The following is a 23,586-nucleotide window of genomic DNA, read 5'->3' on the forward strand; positions in this document are numbered from 1 at the left end:
TGGAGGAAAATATAACAATAGCTACCCCCTAACTTGAAACCATTTTTCCATCTCATTCACTGAAGCTCAGTCAAGCTCCTTGAAGTTTTTCTCATTAGACAAATATTTTTCTTTGCCAAAACAAAGGGAGAGAAAGAAAGGAAGAGGGAGAAAAGGAGGGAAGGAGGGAAGGAAAGAAAGGAAACACTTTATTTAAACAGTTGACAATTTTCTGGCTCCAGTCAGTCTAGAATGGAAAACATTAAAATTGGACCAAAAAAAAAAAAAAAAAAGAAGAAGAAAAACGATTCTCCTGACAAGCATAAAATTCTCTAACACATTTGAAGGGTTGTTCTCACATGGTTTCCAATGCAGTTGGTTTGAATAATAGGGCTAAGTTTAGAACAAGTTACAATGTTAAAAACCCAAGTGCATAAACTTTGAGGACACCTTCATTACTGCCAAAGGCTTCTCTCAATCCACTAGGGAGCTCCCACTGACCATCCCCTGGGTTCATATAAATCTGTATAATCTAGGACTGCAAGACTGAGTCTTCGCGGTATTTAATAAAGCCCAGTGGTGAACAGACACTATTAGAGAAGAATTTTATTGAGACAGCGCCAACAGGATTAAAAAAAGAAAAAACTATATGGTCCATAAAGGGTGGAATTCCCTACAGCTCATATCTATACACTCTTCAACCCATTTCAAAGGGAGGTAGTTCAGTCATTCATACATTCATTCACTTGCTCAGATACTGAGCACCTCGTGGTTCGGGCATAGAAAATAGCTGATTTCTTAGACTCAACTTTGGGAGAGATTTTTCCCATCATCTGATCCAGTGATTCCCCATCCCCAAGGGTCATCAAAAACACTTAGGGAAGGTGATGAAACATTAAAGTTCCTGGGTCCCACCCCTGCAGATTCTGGTTTGACTGGTCTTCAAAGAAGGCTGGGTGGGTACATTTTGTCAACTTTCCCCAGATGGGTTTGATGATCAGCCACTTTAGGGTCTTACTAACCAGCCACTCACTAATCAGGAACTGCTTCCAGGGCATCGAGACAACTGGTCCTTCCTGCTTCTGGATCAAATCAACAAGTGGCATGAGGGGCATGGAAAGAGCAAAGGGTTTGGAGTCAGAATTTAGCTTGACATCAGTGTAGCCACTCAAATGGCATGACAATGGACACTTAACCTCTCTGTACATCACCTTCTTTCATCTCAAGAGGAGATAATAAGCCATGCTCATGTTGGGAAGACTAGATATAATGCATGTAAAGTAACAAAAAGCACCAACTAGGCACTCAATAAACTGTGACTTAGGAGAGATAGAGATTGTATAATGAGAAAAAGCTGGGTCTGGGGACAGTTGACCTGGACGGCTTTCCCACTTACTAGCTGTGCTAATTTGGGAACATTACTTCATCTCCCTATGCCCCAGTTAACTCATATGCAAAATGGGGAAAATGATAGTATTACTCTCTCATAGTTGTTGCAGGACTATAAATCACTTAGAATATCATCTAACACATGGAGAACATACGTTCATTGTGTCATTCCTATTTCTAGCATTAAAAAAAAATAACAAAAAGCCCGCTATTCTAGGAAGTTTTTGTCCCTAATTTAGTAGACAAGTCATTCTGTTTAATTCATCAAATTTTATTTTCCTCTGACTTTCATTCTCTATTTTTATCATAGTTCTTTCCTTTGGAGATACACATGTACACCTTTCCATCCATAAACCTGCAAATATGTGGAGACGTTTATTGGGTCTCTGAGATCTCTTCCTTTCCTGTGTAAATGTCCCTTTTCTTTCATTTGCTCCAGAATCTTAGCAATGCTGATGCCTTCACTGGCAATGCCTTTCTTGACATGTGTTGCCCAGAATGGAAAATAAGACTCATGAGGTCTCCCAGCACCAAGTACAGCTCAGCAAATACTCGGGGAATGCCCATGCCCTGCCAGGCATGGAGCTGGTAACTAGAAAGATACCTACGACATGGCCCTTGGTATTGAGAAAAGGTTCATGTTATATCAAGTAACTTTTTGTATAAAGCCCTTTATAATTCCGAAGACTTTTAATATGTTTCATTTCATCTAATCCCACAACAACCCATAGGAGATATTTATATCAACCTCAAATGAAGTCCACAGAGATGAAATAATTTGCCTGAAGCCACATAGACGGTATGGACAGAGGATAGTATTATAAATCTTCTGTATGAAAATGCAAGCTTCAGGTATAATTTTATGAATGGTGTTAGTTACAGTGGTATTAAAACCAACATCCACTTCCCTGAAAAAACTAAAGCCCCTCGCCACTGCTCAAATTTTCAAAACTAGCAGCAGCCTGGCATTTAAAGTGGGTAACACTTCCAAGCTGGCCTGATGCATAAGTAAAAGGTAATTACACCAGGGGGCCCATTATCTGCTCTGCCCACGTGACCCCAGGACTCAGCAGGAATGGGAAATCAAGGGCTCCCCAGCTGATGGGCAGCAGCAAGATGCCAAAAACTGGAGGCGTCTGAAGGACTCTAGATGGCTACTGGTAAGTTGGTAGCAAGACAGACAACAAAGTCTCCTTGCCTCCTTCATAGCCAAGAGTCCCAAGTTTGCTGCCACCACGTTCTACAGCTTGGGAAGGTCTTTATGTGGGGGTCACTGTCAGAAAAGCCATTTAAGGGATAAAACTAACTGCCAACTGTCCTACATACGGCCACCTTCTGTATACTAATTAAATGAAATGTTGTTAAGTGTTGTGAGTTCCTTGAATTCCAAGTGAAAAAAAATCTGTAGAAAGTGGGATCAGTAAGCTACCAAACAGTAATTTTAGGGAAAATCTTTCTACATCTGCTTTTTCTCTACAAGAGACTTTGTTCAGGCAATCCTATAATAGCATTTGACACCAGGAAGTCTAATAGGTTTTCTTTTCCTTCTTCCACTCTGTAACTCAAACATGCAGTGCTCACTCTGAATATGTGTGTCCCAAATGAGAATTTGTCCTCTTTTCCTCACCCTTTCCCTCTCTTTCTTTTCCGAAAGGCAGGCTGTGCAGGGCTAGAACAAAAGATGTTTAAACAGTTCTTGATAATTCAAGAGAAGGAATAAGCAAATAACTATACTCACATTATTCACCACTAGGCTCTTGTACATTTCCAACTGGAGTTCAGATTCAGCTAAATATTCAAATACCTATTGAGAGCTAGTCACTACTAGTCCTGTGAAATGCCTACACAGCTATGAGAAATAAGTCATTATTATTCCTAATTTACAAATGAGGAAACTAGCTTGGAGAAATCTGTGATTTCCACCAGTTCAAATAGTAGCATATCCTAGAAATAGAACTGCAACGCAATTTTCCTGGCTAAAAAACTATCAGTACTCTTCCCACTACACCACATTTCTCTCCTTATCAGTTTAGGGTATACAGTCTCTCATTTCAAAAATTCTTCTGCTAACACCCCAGGTTCTCTTTCCCCTCTATTCTTTCATTACACCAATCAAGCAAATGCTTCCCACCCAATCACAAGCCCAATCTCCCCTGTGTCCACCTGAGTTTCAGATTCCCACTAGAGAAAGTCATCTAACAGCACAGACTAGTTCTACCTTAAATAAGAAATCCCCAACCTAAAGTGAGACCTCACCCCATCTTAGCCCTCCAAACCTTATTCCCCTCACTCTCAGTAGACAACCTGACTTTAATCTGAAGATAGCGGAAGGCATCAGAAAGGATCTCCCACCTCTTTCTGTTGCCAAATATACGAGTTTACCTTTATGTGCACCCACTTTCTTTTCCTTAAAGGTTGATCACATCATCCGTTCCTTGGAGCCCTCGCCCTACAGGCCTCTCTGGAAGATAACTATCTCTTCCTTCCCTGTATGCACAATCTCTCCCTCTCAAACTGGATCCATGTTTAAACATTCCCCAATATTTTCCACTAAAAAAATCCCCTTGACCCCCAAGTTCCCCTCCAGCTATTCCCACATTTCTCTCCTTTTAGCTAAATTCCTGGAAAGAACAGTCCATCACCAATATCTCTGTTTTCTCACCTCCCATCCATCTCACCCCAACACGTTCCATGCTGGTTCCCGCCCCTACTCTCCCACAAGCTTCTCTCCTAATGTTTACATTAGGAGATGTTAACAATCAGCCCCAGGTTGGCAAATCCAAAGGGCTTTCTTTTGACTGTCTTCCTCCCACTTAATCTCACAGCATCATTTAGACTTGTGCATGCCCTTACTGAAACATCCTCATTCCTTGGTTGCTATGACAGCTGCTGGTTTTCTTCCTATTTCTCTTGTTATTTCCTATTTTATAGGTTCTCCCTCTTCAGTGTAGCCATTCAGTGTTAGTCCAATAAGTCTGGGTCCAGACACTCTTCTTTTCTTCCCTTTGTAAGAAATGGCATCCAAGCCTTAAGCTTAAATGATCATATATACAAATGATGCTTGAGAGGGTGTGGAGGGAAGGGAACCCTCCTACACTGTTGGTGGGAATGTAAATTGGTGCAGCCACTATGGAGAACAGTATGGATGTTCCTTGAAAAACTAAAAATAGAAATACCATATGACCCAGCAATTCTACTCCTGGACATATACCCTGAGAAAACCATAATTCGAAAAGATACATGCACCCCAATGTTCTTTGCAGCATTATTTACAATAGTTAGGACATGGAAGCAACCTAAATGTCCATCAATAGAGGAATGGATAAAGAAGATGTGGTACATATATACAATGGAATATTACTCAGCCATTAAAAGAATGAAATAATGCCATTTACAGCAACGTGGATGGACCTAGAGATTATCACACTAAGTGAAGTAAGTCAAACAGAGAAAAACAAATATCATATGATATCATATGATATTTAAAAATATGTGGAATCTAATTTAAAAACATGATACAAATGAACTTATTTACAAAACAGAAACAGACTTACAGACATCAAAAACAAACTTATGGTTACCAAAGGGGAAACATGGCGGGGGGGGAGGGATGAATCAGGAGGATGGGATTAACAAACACACACTACTATATACAAGAAGATAACCAACGACTGTATAGCACAGGGAACGCCACTCAATATTCTGTGATAACCTACATGAGAAAAGAATCCAAAATAGAATGAATATATGTGTATGTATAACTGAATCACCTGACACCTGAAACTAACACAACATTGTAAATCAACTAAACTCCAAAAAAAGTTTTAAAAAATGATCATATATACAATCAGAAACTTCAGTCTCCATCCAAGACTGTCCTCTCAGCTGCTTATCTGTACACCCAAACACCCACCTGACTTACTTCAGTGTTTCAAGAGCACTTCCAACATAGCATTTACAGTTTAGATACTTTAAAAGAAGCTTACATACATGGACTCATAATAAAATTATGCATTTTATACTGTTATTATCCCATAGATGGAACGGAGGTTCCAGGTTAAGTAGCTTCTCCAAGGTGGATGAGCAGAGAAGTGACACGTATGGACTTGAACTCAGGCATGATCTGCAGGGCCTTGCTCCTATCCTGTGTTCTGTCTCTCTGTAAACTCCACACATTCACAGGCTGGTCCCTCCCCAGGGCCGGGAGCAGCACGTGGCAGGCATTCAAGAAGTGTTTGTAGAATAGATGGACGAATCAAAGAACGACCTTCAGATGATTACTTTGTTTGAAGAGGCAGTCTGTGAAAACTCTTCAGCATCTTCAATCTGAGGTCCCATAAGGAATCACTGAGATAATATTTCAGAACAGGCTTCAAGGGTTTTACGCTACACTAACCTAGCTGGAGAGATTGATGGATAAATAGTCCCCAAACACAAAGGAACTAGATGACCTTAGGAAAAGACACAGAACACGCAAGTGGAAAATAACTGTAGTTACTACAGCACTGTACTTCTTTTACAAAATAACATCAAATTCTGTGGTCTTCTTCAGCAAGAGTACTGCTCACATAAGATCAGTCTGATCTATTACTACAAACTGTGTTTGATGAAAGACACATCTGATCATGCTAGATACCTAACACCTCAGTTTTAAAATGGTGATGACCTGAATTCAGGTAAGTCTTTATGGTCTACAGCAAATATGTGTTCTGCTTATATATACCAACAGCTTATAAATATTTACATACATTCAGTGTGACAGTTTAACTGTGTTTTAATTGCACATCACTTTACCACTCCATATAGTTGGAATCAACACAAAATAGGCCAGTAACTTTGAGAGCTATAAAAACGCTTATGAAAAAAAACAAACTGAATCCAAAAATATAAACATGGCCTATTTTTCCCACCAAAATACTGCACCCTATATGTAATAGACATAATGAAACAGAAAATCTTGTGTCTCCTTCACAAGGAGAATACAGATTTCAGGCAGTGATATTGATTAGGTGCGTGAAATGAAATTACATAGTGTGTATTTCCATGTGGGTTATCTGGTTTTGAGTCTAAAAAAACGAAAAATTCACTGCTTAAGCCTATTTCAGTATGACAGTGATGGCTCTGAATGTAAGTGGTATAAAATGTCCTCACTGAATAAACAGGCTTTACGTGCACCTTCTCATCTTCAGAACACCTGTCACACAGAAGTGTCAGGCTATGTTCAGGGGACTATTTCTGGATCTGGAGGATGAGAAGGGACAAGAAACAGAAGAAAAATTATTATTCCTTATCCTTGACCCTCTCCTTCTCTCAAGGAAATTCTCCCCTGCCCTGACCGTGGAACATGTCCAGATATGGATTAAAATTAAATCAAGTGATTTCTAAGACATAAAATAAAACCTCAGATGAGAGCCATCAGTACCATATCCAGTGTAGCTACACAGTTCAGATAAGGAACAATTCAAAGGAAAATAATAAAAACACACACCCACAACAGATTTTAAAAGCTACCTTTAAAAAGTCTATACTGGTGGCCTTTTTCATTTGAATGAATTTTGAAATATGTTCCCCCAATACTGAGCAATTTAAACATATGAGGAGATCCTTTTATAGGTTAATACGCAGTCAGAGCCCTGCTTTCATTTATGAACACTGCAGGTTCCCAACTTTACCCCACATGCGAAAAGAAGCTTGTATTCTCTTAAGTATTGAATATATGCTGCCAATCAATTTCAACCACTTAAGTCTTTGTTAAAACAAACAAAAAAAGAGCTTGCACCAAAAAGTTTTTAAAAAATCAGGAGAACACAATAACATTTTTTCTTTTTCTTTTCTTTTCTTTTTTTTTTTTAAAGAAAGCAAGCTACAGTCTGACTTAGTCCATGTCACCCAGGCCCATGTGCACATAGCTGGCAGCCAGAGGGAGGCAACGCAGCTGTAAGATGATCCCAGTAATACACACACACACACACACACACACACACACACACACACACACACCCATCACATGAAAAGAAAGTTTCGACTGTTTTTTCATCTTTGTCTCAGCTGCTTTATGGTTGTTCAGAAAAGAGTTCCTATCTTCACTTGTAAATAAAACTAAAAACTCAAGTATTAGAGAGTAATGTGAAGTTCGGGATGATAAAGCAGATTTTAAAGATTGAGATTAATGAGGGGAGAATCATATGTTTGAAATCAGATTGGATTACTCTTTCCTTCCTTAGCTACATTTTCACACTTGACTGAAATGTAGGGCCCCTTGGTCCTTGGGAGTACCGCGGTGGGTCTAACAAGGTTTAACTTCTAAAGTATCACATCTAAATGGCAGGCCTGCTCTCTTAGACAAAACACTCAAGAAACAGCTCAAGGAAAAAGACTCGTGGGTGGGCAGCTGCTTAATGTGACACGGTTTCCCAACGGACCCCTGTTTCCACAAAAACCTTTTTACACCAGTTCCCTGACACTTAGAATTTCATAATTGTAAACCAATTTCTTTGGACTAGAATGTTACCCTCTCTAGAAATCCAAATATCCTTGGCAGACATTCTAAATCAAGTGAAGTGTATCAGACTTTATCCTAAAGCTAGTATTTCTCATTCCTTCATTCATTTGTCAAACAAGTGTTGAGTGGCTACTCTGTGCCAGACACAGTGTGAGGCCCTTGGGATACAAAGATGAACAAGACAGATAAAGTCCCTGCAGTCGGAAAGGTTATCTGTTTTGAAAGCAAGACAGAAAAGAAATATCAAATAACAACTACAAACTTGAGACTGGAAATAATAAAATTATGAGCGATGTCATGAAGGACATAGAGAAATATGATAGAGAATATTGGGAGGCTGTGAGTGTGGGTTTAAATATGGCGGCCATGGATGACGTCTTGGAGAATGGGATTCCCAAAGGATGAGCATTTGATACCCATGGGGGAGCTGGGACAAAGGAGGGCAGTGCATGGGAGGAGAGAGGCCAACACAACAGTCCAGGTCTTAGTAAGAGCAGGCACAAAGTTAGTAGGAAAGAAGAGTCTGGTCTTTTCCGGGAACTGAAAGATCAACGTGACTGGGGATGTTTTGTGAGGAATGGGGTGAGTGGAAAGACCAAGGGTTCCGATGGGCCTGGGTACACAAGGCCTTGAGGCTTTGGTAAACCACTTGAATTTTATTCTAAGGACAACTGGAAGCCGACAATTAAATGGACTAGAGCAGGGAGCGTATAGAGAGGGATGGTAAAGATGAAAAGGGATCCCCTGAATCTGTACAGCGTAGAGTGGGAGGAGGTCTGGGGAGAGGAGAAGTAAGGATGAAGTAAAAACAGGAAATTTTATCAAGAAGAGGACAAGCACCTCCAAACTTCTCTCTGAATTGTCTCTTCAAATGTCCTGTTTCAGAGAGCCTTCCAAATACTGCCCCCCCTCCCATTTTCTCATCTGTCTTAAACTCTCTTTGAAAATAGATGTTGTATAAATAACAAGTAAGTAAAAGAAATACGGCTTTGCCTAAAGAATCTTGAGGACAAAGTAAGGTACCGATACTGCATAAAGACAGCCATGTAATTGATGAGAAAGCTCTCCCTGCTTCTATGGTGAACACTGAAGACTGTCACCCTGCTTAGCATAATGTCCCTTCCACTGGGAAAGGCACAGACCACCCGCTGTTCCCAAGCAAGTAGATTGGTCCCTACCTGTAAATTATTCTATGTAGTGAAGAAGAACACTGGCTTTTTTTCCTGAAGTTATGAGCACAGCCTGGCAAACCACCACAGATATTTTGAAAAAGCGGCTTTTCGTGACCCTAGTGACACAAAAGTGGCCAGTGCACTCCAGGGTTTGGCAGGGCTGTAACATTCATGAGAGGCCGGGCTGTCTCACCTGAGTGCAGGGGTGGCATCGATGCCCTGGCTCCCTGCAGGTGAGGTGGGCACCTCTCCAGGGGAGCCCGTGCAGTTTCTGCTTTTACCCGAGATCTGCTCGTACGTTTCTACAGCTGCATCTCCTCACAAGGAGTGAGTTGGGCTTTGCGGGGACTCCCGCGTGCAGAAACTGGGGGTATTTGGTATCAGGACTTAAGGAGGTGAATTCCCAGGTGAAAAAGCCACCGCCAACAGCTCCCTTTGAACGTGGCTAACCCCTGATCCTGGTGTTTTCTCACAAGGTTCTGTCCCCCTGACTCTCTTGCTCACTCTTCAAGGAAGTCAGAGTATGGGGATAATCTCAAAACTAGTGCAAAGGTCCTGAAGGAGTTGAAACTGACCGCAGCATCACCCTCAGACCAAGACCCGCACCCTCCCACCAGGGCAAGGGGTGGACAGGGCCAAAGAGTATGACTGTCTGAAGACTGTACAGTCTCTTCTAAGCTATGTTCTTTGCAGCCAAGGTCCATAATTTCCTGCCCCAAACCTTCTCCCAGGGCCTGGGCGGGCTTCTCTGCTGCGTCTGTCCTCCCTAGGTTCTGACATCTCTAGGTGTCACCTGTTTATCTGGGGGAGGAGAGTGCAGAGCTGGTGTGCGTGGGCCAAGCCCCTTGTGGTTCAGGATGGAACCCCTGTGGGGAAGAGAAGAGGCTTGGGATCAGCTCTCTCTGTGTTGCTACTTTCCATGCAGCACTGGTGGAGTCAGACTTCTAAAGTCAAACCTGCCTGGCCTTCCAGGACATTCTGAAATGCAGATCAGTCATGGTAGGAGGATTGTACGCATTTTATAAACAATCTGTTAATAAGATGGATAACTTTTGAAAGATTAGGTCTGTGGCTGGCCTCTCTCTAACGGCTGCTCAGGGGTCTGCTAATGTTTGGGTTACACCTGCTGATGGCAGAAGCTCTTAACATGATGAGAGGACCTTCCTTCAGGAAGAGTGGTGCACAGTTGCTGAATAAATATGAACATCACCTTGGAATTTTATCTCCTAAGCATATCTTTAGGGTGAAAGAAATATAAAGATTTTGAGAAACTTATTAATAACTCACAAGAATTGCTAGAATTGCTAATTCTGCAAAGAGCAAAAATATAAATAAAAACCCATTCATTCATTCATTCACTTATTATTGAATGCCCACTACCCAACAGGTAATGCATTGTTATGAACTGAATTGTGTTTCCTAAAACTCACATGTTGAAGTCCTAATTCCCAGGACCTCAGAATGTGACCATATTTGGACACAGGGTCTTTAAAGAGGTATTAAGGTAAAATGAGGTCATTAGGGTGGGCCCTAATCCAATATGACTGGTATCCTTGTAAGAAGAGGAGATTATAGGACACAGACACACACAGTAGGCAGACCATCTGATGACACAAGGAGAAAACCACCACCTATAAGCCAGGAAGGGAGGTCTCAGAACCCCGCTGACCCTGCTGACATCTTGATTTTGGACTTGTAACCTCCAGAACCATGAAAAAATAAATTTCTGTGGTTTAAGCCACCCAGTATGTGGTACTTTGGTATGGCAGCCCGAGCAAGCTAACACAGAGATACGCTCAGTTCAATAACTCATAATACAGAGGAAAAGAAAGACATGCCACAACTAGTAAGACCAGGTGATTAAGAACAGCTCACTTACATCCAACTCTCAGAGCAAGACTGAAAGCAGACTTGTTTGTAAACCAAAGGAAGGTTTTTCTTCTAGAAGTCCACTCTAAACCTAATTTCAACTTCCAGGCCTCCCCATCAGGATTTCTCATTCTTGGAACTGAAAACGTTCTTTTCCCAGGTGCCTTGGTCATACCCCCAGCAGTTCCAAAAATCCACCCACCTCCCACTTTTCAGGCCAACAAATAATACTCCATATCTCCAATGACGAGCCATTAACGAAGTACCTATCTAAGGAGGGAAATATCCACAGGATAAGGGAGCATCACTCCCAGGTCAAAACTCGCTCAATCCCATATTATAAAGAGTCAACCCCGCTCTAACATAGTACCCTGATGCCTTGGGTTGGAGGCGAGCACGGTCATCTGAAATACAGTAGACCATGCGTTCCCAACCAGGGCAATGCTGTCCCCAGAGGGTAAGAAAATTTTTCTTAGGGAAAGGAGAAGAAAACCTTAGATATTATGATAGTTTATGACCCTCCACGTGGCCACAGTACATAAGCAGATACACTGCATATCTATGGTATTAAAATGTTATGAGGGGGGGCTTCCCTGGTGGCGCCGTGGTTGAGAATCTGCCTGCCAATGCAGGGGACATGGGTTCGAGCCCTGGTCTGGGAAGATCCCACATGCCGTGGAGCAACTAGGCCCGTGAGCCACAACTACTGAGCCTGCGCGTCTGGAGCCTGTGCTCCGCAACAAGAGAGGCCGCGACAGTGAGAGGCCCGCACACCGCGATGAAGAGTGGCCCCCACTTGCCGCAACTAGAGAAAGCCCTCGCACAGAAACGAAGACCCAACACAGCCGAAAACAAACAAAAAAAAATGTTATGAGGGAACGAGATGTTTAGGAAAAAATATCTAAGCAATCTCCTTAGGGGGACAATAAGGACAAAAAGTTTGAGAGGCACAGTCATAGACTACCAAACAAGGAAATAAGAATAGTAATAGCTAACATGTACTGAGTGCCACCTGCAACTGAAATGCACAGTGCCAAGTGCTTGAGATTTGCCAGCTCATTAAATTTTTCTGGCAAGCCTGTGAGAAAAGTATTATTATTATATTACTATTTTAAGTGACATAGAAACTGAGGCATAAGTGTTTAAGTCATTTTCCCAAGATTACACAGCTGAAATATATGATAGCTGGGATATATGTGGCAGAAAGTTTCTGCCCAATATTCCACTTAATCAATATACCAGATAGTTCTGTGGTCTCATGTCCTCATGAAATGCACTGACCACCACCCAGCACATACTGGGCGTTAGCGGCTGCTCAGGTAATCTTCTGGCACTTCCACACATGTACTCTTGACCGTCAAGCTCTTACCAAACCATATTATGCCAACTATATTTAAAAAAAAAAAAATTACTGGGAAAAAAATTCTTTATATATATACATTTTTTCACATTCTTTTCCCTTATAGGTTATTAAAAAATAATGAGTATAGTCCCCTTGTGGGTTATCTATTTTATGTATAGTAGTGCATATATGTTAATCCCAACCTCCTAATTTATCCCTCCCCCACTTCCCCTTTGGTAACAATAAGTCTGTGGGTCTATTTCTGTTTTGTTAATAAGTTTGTTTGTATTCTTTCTTTTTCAGATTCCACATATAAGCAATATCATATGATATTTGTCTTTCTCTGCCTGACTTACTTCACTTAGTATGATAATCTCTAGGTCCATCCACGTTGCTGCAAATGGCATTATTTTATTATTTTTATGGCCGAGTAATATCCCATTGTATATTTATACCACATCTTCTTTATCCATTCATCTGTTGGTGGACATTTAGGTTGCCTCCACATCTTAGCTATTGTAAATAGTGCTGCCATGAACATTGGGGTACATGTACCTTTTCGAATTAGAGTCTTCGTCTCTTTCAGATATATGTCCAGGAGTGGGGTTGCTGAATCATATGGTAGCTCTATTTTTAGTTTTTTTAAGAATCCTCCACACTGTTCTCCATACTGGTTGCACCAATTTACATTTCCACCAACAGTGTAGGAGGGTTCCTTTTTCTCCACACCCTCTCCAGCATTTATTATTTGTAGACATTTTGATGACCGCCATTCTGACTGGAGTGAGGTAATACCTCATTGTAATTTTGATTTGCATTTCTCTAATAATTAGCAATTATGCCAACTATAATTTTGTATTGTGATTATATAAGAATAAATATTTTATAATGCAATAAAATAGGGGAACAAAAAAGGAGTTACTCATTGTATGAAAATCTACTTGAATGGCTTAGAAACATTCATGAAGGACAAGTCAGTTAAAGTTTCTGGCAAATCAGGGGACATATGGGTAAGGAGAGGGCAGAATCTTAAAAATCTTGAATGATTCTACACTCAAATTACTCTCCAAGTGCCTAAATGTTTTTATTCCAATATAAGAAAGCAAACTGGAAATCAGAGTCGATGCATTCGGGGAAGGGAAACAATATTAACTCAATCAGTGGATCCACATGCAGGCAATAACTTGGACCCTACATCAAAAGATTGCCAAGTTAGTGTCCGTTTAGATGGTTTTGTGTGTATGTGTATCACTCATTAAATATTTTTATGACTTCTTAATTTAACTGAAATTACTGTCCCAATTATGTCTGATAATAGATAACTTGTACACTGTATACATTTTCAAATGTATAACATGGTTCTATTAGCCCTAAAACCTGGAAAATCTGTGACTTATTATTGAGCCAAAAATGTAAGCAGAAGTGCTGAGCTCCATCCAATGGAGAGAGTTACCGTGACCAAAATAAATGATGCTCCCTATTTCCAACTATATTTGCAAGTTACTGAAAGAATAACATAGCTGAGAGAAAACAAGGGGCTTCCTAAATGATCCTTCTTGACAAAAGAGAGCTAGAGACAGACACAGCCATATAGTGACAGAGACAGAGACAGAGATGTGACAGAGAGAAAGAGAGAGGGGAGCAGGCAGAGAGAGAGTCAGAGAGACAGAGAGAGACAGAGACAGAGAGATTGAGATTTTCATCAGATGGAAAGGAGGCCAGGGATAATATTAAAGGAAAAGATGAAAAAGAACAGTTAAAGTCTTCCATACACAGGCACTTCTGACTACCTGAATTATTTATCAGGTGCACTGTAGTTAGGCCCCAAAAGGGCTATGAATTCTTAGTGGTGTCTTCTTTGTGACCTGTGATGATTCTGAACCTTCCGTGTCAGAGTCACGTCTTCGCTAGCAGGCACTGACAGCCAGAGGAGGCTGTGGGGGCCGCTGTGGTCTTCCCATTTTCTTTCCTAACCACCCCCATCCCACCCCTCTGCACAGACACAGCAGGAATGACTAATTTCTTCCCGTTTTCTAAGCCCTCTTTGAAGGTATTTCTCTAGGACTGCTCTGAACTGCCGCTATTTAGAGCAATTTAGTTTATCTGCATCCTTTTATTCCCTCTACCATTAGTTCAATTTCAAAAACAGTAAGAACAAAAAAAATTCTTCTCAGTTTTAAAAACAGTCCTTAGTCTTATTTATCTTGCTTCTGATTTTTTTTTTTTTCTTTTTGGTGGAGCTTTCCATCTCTCACTCAACTTCTTCACCCACGGTAATTTGTGCAAACAAATGCTGCCCACAGCAATCATTAATCCTTAAACGGTGACCTACTGTGAATAATAATGTTCAAAGACTTGGGCTTGGTTGTCAGAGGTCAGAAGAAGTCAAAGATATGATCTGAGTCCTTGAAAAATGTACACTATAGTTGCATAAAGAAAATACACACATTAGAGAAGATTATCAGGCAGCAGGTAAACATGTGAAATATACATGAAATAAGATATAAGTGAAAGATGATCTGGGTAAGAGCTAGGAGATCATGACTTTACTCCTGAACATTCCACTAATACAGGCATGTCACTTAACTTCCCTGGGCATCCTGTCATGCATCTTTATGGAAAAGGATGGACTCCATTACATCTAAGCTCTTATCTTCCAGCCCATCCCACCTACCCAAAATCAACAAAAAACTCCACAGAAATGTTTTTAAAAACTAATAAGACAGGGCAGGATTAATTTAGGTAGGATAGGCTTTGAAGTTCTTGAGTTCATAGAAATATATTAAAGAAAGCAATAGATGTGTATTTCAACCAGAGCAGTACGTTTTAAGGTTATTAAAATGGTCCCATCAAGACACAGTGAAAAGTCACCTTTTGTTACCCAGAAATCTGTACAATTTTAATGTCTGATCCCTTCTCCATTCTTTGTTCAGGTCCCAATTACCTGCCAAGATTTGACAAAAAACAAAAGAGAAGAAAAAATAAAGAGGGAACCCCTTCATCTTCTATCAGAAGTTATTTATCTGTCCTTATCTTGTCCTCAGCAGACAGCATCACTCATCAAGGAACAATAAGACAGGGGCATTTTTTAATATGCTGGTTTTGAGCTTATCAGTTATTCAGACACTGCCGTTATTGTAGAAAGAACTGACACAAGTCTTTTTTTTCCTCCTTAATAATCAGTGTCCAGAACCTCAACTTTCCTCTTCCTTATTGATACAAGCAAAGGGACCTCCATCTACTCTTCTCTGGAGTCTACCTCGTTGCAGCAACAGGAGCAGTTACCAAGCGAGCACGTACTACGTGAAGGGCTCCATACTAAGTGTCTTCAGGGAATTCAGAATGAATCAGTTCAAGTCCTTGCCTGCGTGTTACTTAGCAGACAGGAAGACAAGGAAGATGGATAAATGAATAATTGAAGGCAGAAGCTCATAAATGCCATAACTAGAGGTATCAACAAAATTATATCCAGGCAGAAAAGAAAGGGAATATTTGATTGGGAATATCTGAAAGACTTGAAAAAAAAAGTGGCATTTGAGATTAGCTCCATTTCTAACTGCCCATTGAGTTGTAAACAAGAGAAGCACCTCACAACCCCCAACCCACCCCCCAAATAAATTTGAGCACAGAGATAATCATCAATCTGGGGTTATGACCAATTTTTTCTCTGCAATATATCTTTAAAATGGTCATTAGTTTTATTTTAAACAGGAATGAAGGGCACACACAGAATTTACATGCATCAAAGGATATGCCATCCACTTATGACATTCTAGCAACTTGTTTCCTAATAAATAATTTGCCAGATATGTTCAGCTACAGGGCAAATAACATGATGTGAAGGTAAGGTTCCTAAAGCACAATCACGCCCACCCTTTCTATTTCACTCTCTGTAATAATTGGAGCTTTTGCCAAATCACAGTTTTCTGTACTGAATGTAGAGCTCCATTAAGCTACTCTCACTCTGAAAACTCTGACTTGGCTTTTGAACAAACCCTAATGAAGACAAAGAGAGCACAGAAAACAATCAATCCTGATGTCTTCAATTTGCTTCCTGAGCCACGGGGCGTGGTAATGAAATCGGAAACGCCATCTCCCTTCCAGTGGAGAAGGTGGGAAGGAAGAAGAGCCAGGAGCGGACCAGGAATGATTCTGCAATGGTAACTCCAAATCTGAGCCCAGAGACTATTGCAAGGTTGTTTTAGCAAGGTGGTTAACTTCGAGAAACTGGAATAGATGTATCACTATTTGAAAAGACAGCTATGTAGGAGAGAGCAAAGAAAATAAGGTAGTTATGTATGTATTTTCATGTAACATACATGTAAATGTTTATATGCATTTACAGGATGAGTGCGTGTATGTATATATACACAAAAAACATTTATACCTACAAAATACACTGCACTATCCTTTACTATAAATAAGTATTTCATGACAAATTTCCGATATGGTTTTACAAAAAAGTGTCTATTGCAGAAAGGGCCTTCCTCCATACAGACCAAGAAGTACTGTTTGTCACAGACAATGAACTCTTCTACCTGAGCTCCCATCTGTACAGCCTGGTATTCAGAACACTCCATGATGGACTCAAGGACACATCTCCCATTTCTGAGTACTGTATGCCAGATACATGGCAATCCTTCTGCTAGCACTGTTTCTTAGCCATTCACATCGCTGTGGCTTTACCAACAATAATGATAATGGTCAAAAAACTAATATTTGCGTGGAATGTAAAATTTACAAAGTACTCTCCCATGTATCTCATTTGATCTTCACAACATCTCTGTAAGACAAGTCTGTCACTGGTCCCAGTTTGTAAATGACAGAACTGAGGCTCAGACAGTTTCAAAGATTTGCTCAAGCTTATCTAGGTAGTGGGAAGCAAGGCTGGAGTTTAAGTTCAAGTGTTCTGAATCCAGAGTTGTGCTCTTTCCTTTGGGGTGAGAAGAGCTTCAGGGCTTTTCTCCCCAGGCCATTAATCCATTGCAGCCTGCTATTCCCCAGCTGCTACAGCAGCCTGCTGCTTTCTATTATGCAGAGACCTGCAGTCTCTCCGGGGAATTGGTGATGTGGGGCAGAACTTTAGTCCTGGAAGCCTGGCTGTGCTCCAGGACCTCTTTATTATGATCACACCATGTCATTTAAAGTTCAATAGGGCTTGTAAGCAAGGCTGACAAAATGGCTCAGCAATGGTCTCTGAGTTCATGCAAGTTCAACCCAGCCCTCATCGGTCTGGGCTGCCAGTTTGCGGCCTGCCCTGTGCCACATCCTGTCAGTGGGTCTCTTGCGTATTTTACTTCCCTCCAATCTCATGCTGTTCTCCCTCCAGCACTTCTGCCTCTGTCCCTGCATCCTCACCGCCTTCCTGAGCCTTAGCCCTGCCTGACCATCAGCTGGACCCTCTCCTTTCTGATGTTAACCTGTGTCCTTCATCCAACCTCCTCCCCACCCTCCCGCCGACCATAGGACATGGTTTATATTTGTTTATTTGAGAACATGCTTTTTTAAATTTATAAAATTAAGGTAATATCTATCTTTCTGGTTTGGTAAAAGGCTAAATCAGTCATTCAACAAACATCTACTAAGCACGTACGTGGATGAGGCAACGTACAGAATGATGTATAAGTCAGAGACTTGACCTCAAACTTGGTCTTCTCTGATGGCAAATATGATCAGGTCTCCACTATTCCAAAAACTCTTTCCCAGCACTGGAAGTCCACCAAACTTCCACTCCATCTTTCTCCTGGCATTCTTGTAAATTATATTATCTCTATTTCTTACCCTCTGGATCTTTATAATTTGGCTTAAACTATCCTGAAATATTTTTGAAACTGCTCTCTAAAAAGTCCACATTAGAATTTCATAATATAAAATCGAATAGTCCCTTTGGATCTTCCTTCACCCTGACTTCTCTGCAAGGAATGACACTCCTGACAACTCTCCCTTTCCCTAAGCTCTCCCCTTCATCAGGTTCTCTGATATCCCGTCAGTCTTCCTCTTACTTTTCTGACCCCATGTGTTTCTTCCCAACCCCTAAATGTGGACGGTCCTTACAGTTCTGTCCTCATTTACCTTCTATTCGACGCACGATGAAATGTTACTGCTTTAATCGTATAAAGCTGGATCCCAAATCTTCAACCCAGTTCCAACACCTGATCAGAAATTCAGTCCTACATTTCCATACCCGTGGATGTTAACAGCATTACGTCTATCTGGAACTTCAAACCAACTCTCTCAGGATCTTCTTCTGATTCTTCATTTTGACCAATGGCATCAGCATCCTCTTCGTTACTCACAGTGAAAAGGTCACCACTGCCTCCTACTTCCTCCTAACTTACCACCCAAATGAGTCACTGGTAAGGTCAAGTCTTACTTTAAAACTGCCTCTTCAGATATTTACTGCTAACCTCATAAATAAGCTAAACTGACCTTTCCTCGTATCTCCTTGTCCCCAGTGTGTGTGTGCGTCCGAACACTTTCTCTGCCATTAATGCGCTGCAGGCAAATATTCAGTAAATCGTTTAACTTCTCTAATCCAAAATTTCCTTACAACATGGTTGTAAAAATTAAATGAGGGCATTTATGCAAAGCTTTTACTTAGTAAATGGACTGAATGGAGTAAGTGCTCAGTAAATGGTAATCATTATTTTCATCATTCGACTTAGACTGTGTCTATATGAAGTAACTAAATGAACAGTTTTGAATGAAACAACTAAACTGAAATAGTGACAAGTGTAGAGAAGCCATTAAAGAGAGTCTAAAACTCAGGCGATCAAAGGTTTATTTTCCAACTGTAGACAATTATGTTTTTGACTGTAAATAAATCCGTTTTGCTGGTATAAAAAAAAAATGTCTCCAGAGCATTTTATCTCTGTAGTCCCACTCAGCGGTGACATCCTATCAGTATATAATTTTAAACCACACATCTTACTGTGTAATTCACCAATGCCTTTAAATTTGTGCAGAAGTGACTGAAGTATAGAGAAGCATGGTTTCTTCGTGAACAGATCGTACTTCTCACAAGTTGTTTAAACCCCTAAATATCCTAAAGTTGACTGCATTTTGGTATCTCCAGCATTCAGTTTTAACTATGAAAACAGTGTAATTTAAGAAAAAATAACCCCATAGGCTTTTGTCATTTAGCTGGGAATGGCAGCTGGCAAAATCTGATAGAACAAATAGAGAAAACAAACGTTCAACAGCGCCTCCAAGTCTTTCCCCATAAAGAAATCAAATATCTCCAAATGACTCACCTCATTTACTCACATTTTTCTCTTGGTTAATAGGAGACTATGTACTGAGTACTCTATATATATTAATGTAGTTCATGCCTAAATAGCTAATATTTCTCTTCATCTTTCTTTCATGCCCTGACACATTTTCTCTCATTTTCCAGCTCCTTGAACTACATTTTTCCTTATTATATTTTAATTGACTTTTCATATTAAATTTTGCTGGAAAGGATGATTTGAGTTCAAAAACACCAGGCGTCATACCTTTTGAGCAAAGCCTTATGTCATATTTAATTTGATCCAAACTTCGATAGCAAATTCTGGTTTTCCTCTTTATTTTTTTTCCTATCCACACAATACAATATAATAAAGCATAGTTAATAATAATAAAGAGGGAAGAAATAGTTTCTGTCATTCAAACACTGATTTCACCTTGAGTTTCCCACTAGTAAAACTTTATCATAATTTTAAAATGTTTGCTTGCTTTCTGAGAATCAAATCGTTAAAGCCATATGCTATCTCCCGGCCTGGCATTCTCATTACCATTTAAAGTGTGCTTAAAATCAATTGAAAGTCAACACGTCACATAACAAGGCCCAGCTAACATGTTCTGATCTGTGCAGCTGCATGCTAACTGCTCACCTATGAAACATCTGAATTCTTGCAGGTACCATGGTGAGAAGCAGAAAGAGCTTACACAGTGAAAATGTTTCAAAGAAAAATAAACAGAAAAATCTTCCAAAAGATGACGGGCTCAGTTACTTTAGAATTTCTAAATCTGAAGTTCTTTTATCTACTTGAGCATTGGAGAAATCCATTAAATAAATTCTCACATTAAAGTCCTTTTTCACTTAAAAAAAAAGTTACTTCAAAAAAAACCTGTCTTGTGTTCCCATCTAATCTCTAGTTCAGTCCATGGTTCTACAAGGCATAAATATGACATAGCAAACAAATGTGCTGGAGTGTCTCAAAAAAGAAAAAAAAAAAAAAACTACATGAAAACTGTGTGTCCAACTGCTTTAATATTTGCAGAAATGTCTGATTCATTTGAGGATTCTTGTGAAGATGAGGGCTGCTGGTGGTCATTTAACTGACCTCACCTAAATCCGTGAAGACAGGTTCTATGTCAGTCTCCAGATCTGGAAGAGAAGATAACGTGTGAAAACAAACCACGGGGAAAGTTCACAGGAGTCTGTTTCCTGGCCCCTGGGTGAGATGCAGCCTCGCTGACCTGTGCAGGGAAAGACTGTTTGTTTGTTGGACGCCAGTATTTAAAAAGGCCCTTCCTGAACAGTCACAAAATGAACTGTAATTTCCTGAGAGGCCGCCACAAGCCTGTCCGAAGATGAATGAAAAGAAAGTCCAGTCCCAACAGCAGAAATCTCCAAGCCCTCCAAATCCTCCGCAGGAGACTTACAGAAGTTAACTCCAAGCGACAGACCAAGCAAGGAACAGGCTTACCTCTTGCCAGTCAACTGAACCGTTCTAAGGCACCAAGAGAATACATATGTGAAGACAGGAGAACACAGATATGGCCCAGCTGTCCCACTGGGCCTGTTACTTGGTATTGAGAACTTACCCCCTTTAGAAATAGCTATGGGTTTTGCTTCCAGGCCTTTCTGTATTAGAACTTCAAAGAAAATTAGGAATATTAATCCTATTGATGCTATTTGAACATGGTAGGCACTTATATCTTGGATAACAACAGGGCTTTAATTCCTAAGCTCTTTTCATATAGACTTCAAAAGATTCTTTATTCCTTATCTTTGAAAGGAATCCATGAGTTCTCCTAGCTCTGTGCATATACACGTACAGAAATAAACAAGCATGAATATACATTCAAAATGTGTCTACCAACTATGGACACATTCTCCAGGCCAAGCACTTTCTCTGGCATTTCTTTACATCTTATCACTAATCCTCACAAAACCCATGCAGGCCATTATTTGTAACTCATTATTGAGCTTTTTAAAAATCTAAATTTAATTAAAGTGAAATAATTTGCTCAAATTCACACAGATTATAAACATCAGCTCTCGAACCTAGGATGATGTGAGTACCAAATCCCAGGGTCATTCTGACATATCACAGGTATCCCCTGTTAGGTAATGACTGGGGCTGTGTGTGGAACTATGGAGAAAACTTTAGTTCTTATCAGGATTATACGAAAACTGAATGGGAGGACTTGGACTCCAATGCGCTAAAAGATAAAAGCCTCCTGTATGTTTATCGACTGAAAATGACTGAGATGGGGACAACTCTTTTTTTTTTTTAAATTGATATAAATTCAGTACAATACTTATACCAGAAGCAAATTATTTTTTATCTTTATTTATTTATTTATTTGGCCATGCCCCGTGGCATGTGGGATCTTGGTTTCCTGACTGACCAGGGATTGAACCCGTGCCCCCTTGCAGTGGAAGCATGGAGTCTTAACCCCTGGACCCTCAGGGAAGTTCTGGGGACAACTCTTAAGGTCCAAGTCTTAACCCCTGGACCCTCAGGGAAGTTCTGGGGACAACTCTTAAGGTCCAAGTTCTTTCAGAGCTCAGGGAGAACATTCCCAAATGTTTATTGAGCACCTAATAAGGTAAGAGGGATTTATTTGGGTGTGTGGTGAAGGGCTGAGTGAGTGCAATTTTAAATAAGGCATTTGAGCTGAGACTTGCAAGAGGGAAGGAGCTGGGCACATGGATACCTGGAGGAAGAGATTCAGGGCAGCTCTGCTGACGCACACGTGGCCATACTCCAAAGACACACATTCACACACATTCCATACCATACTCAACAGATCCCCAATCCTCCCCAGAGTAGTGATCGTGGCCCCCATTGCTCCTCCTCTCCCTCCACTGAGGACAAACTTGAAATACAGATAGAACCTGAACAAAACCCTTGCAGCCATGTGTAGTCACTCCACCACGACCTGCATTTCCAACCTCCTGCAAAAAGTGTCACTTCCTGGTACAGACGTGTACTCTCCTCTTGACATACATAGGGTGTGTTTGTGGAATTTTTTCTCCTATTATTCCTTGGCTGTCTCCTCCAGTCAGATGGTTTGTTTCCTCTGCCTTCTCCTTTCCAAAGATACCTCCTCTGGGCTTAATCTAAGTTAGAAATCAATATCATCCCATTTGTAGGGCTTATTAGTATTAGGAGACCGCTTCCAATCAAGATAAACTTTTACTGTAAAATGCTTTCTTATCTGAAGAAAAGCCCTGGGGATCCAAGGGAAGGAAGCCATGCTGATGGGAAAGAGAGGGGCTGGTGTTCGGGGCAGGGCATCCAGCCTGCTGTGTCTCCCGCCACCAGCCCACGCTTCATGTTCTCAACCACAGAAAGAGGCTCACGTTGGTCACATGACACAGAGCCTGGTCTTTTTCATGTGGCTGCTGAATTACCCAGGTCTACCAACTGCAATTTGAATTTTCTAGAGAAACTGTATTGAGGAGCTTAAATCTAGTGTTGGTTCATTAAAATATTCAGAAGACCACAGTTGGAGTGGACTGAAAACCTCATTATGGCTGAAAATCTAAATTTTAGCTTAAATTATTTTAGGTAAAAAACAATTGTGGTCATTCACTCACTGATAAAAGTTTCATTACTAGTTTGCTTAATGTGTTTTAAATAATCATATTTAAGTAGTATATACTTAATATTAAATATTGTCTTTAGACGAGTTTGAAAACAAATTATTAACAGATACTTGTGACTGGAATGTTCTAAATAAGCAGGCAAATGATAGGATCCACAGTATATAAGGCGAATAGAAATCTTTAAAATCTTATTTTTAAAAATCAAATGTTGAGACTTTTTAATGCTCAGAACCAGGCATAAAATAATTTCAATTCAAGAAAAACAAAAACAAAAACAAGAAACACAGGTAACTAAGAGCCCTGTAAACAATGCTAAACAACCAAAAGAAACAGTTAAGGGTCAGCAATGACATAAAGAGTTCACAGTCTATAAAACATTATTAATTGGTTCCCAGGTGGAGTATAAAGACCCAACAATATCCCTCGGTTCCAATCCCCAGAAAGTATATGACATATCAAAAATCCTACTGGCACCTACTGATTTTGACGGAACACATTTTTAATCTTA

At 40.3% G+C, this 23,586-nt stretch overlaps 1 protein-coding gene across 10 annotated transcripts in view; it reads right to left on the minus strand.

Annotated features, from left to right (window-relative positions):
- The window catches only part of FLRT2 (fibronectin leucine rich transmembrane protein 2), a 96,136-nt gene that overhangs the window by 12,596 nt on the left and 59,954 nt on the right, over positions 1-23,586 (minus strand). The window lies entirely within an intron of this gene.

Source organism: Balaenoptera physalus (assembly GCF_965194825.1).
Source record: "Balaenoptera physalus genome assembly, chromosome: 2".
Taxonomy (NCBI): domain Eukaryota; kingdom Metazoa; phylum Chordata; class Mammalia; order Artiodactyla; family Balaenopteridae; genus Balaenoptera; species Balaenoptera physalus.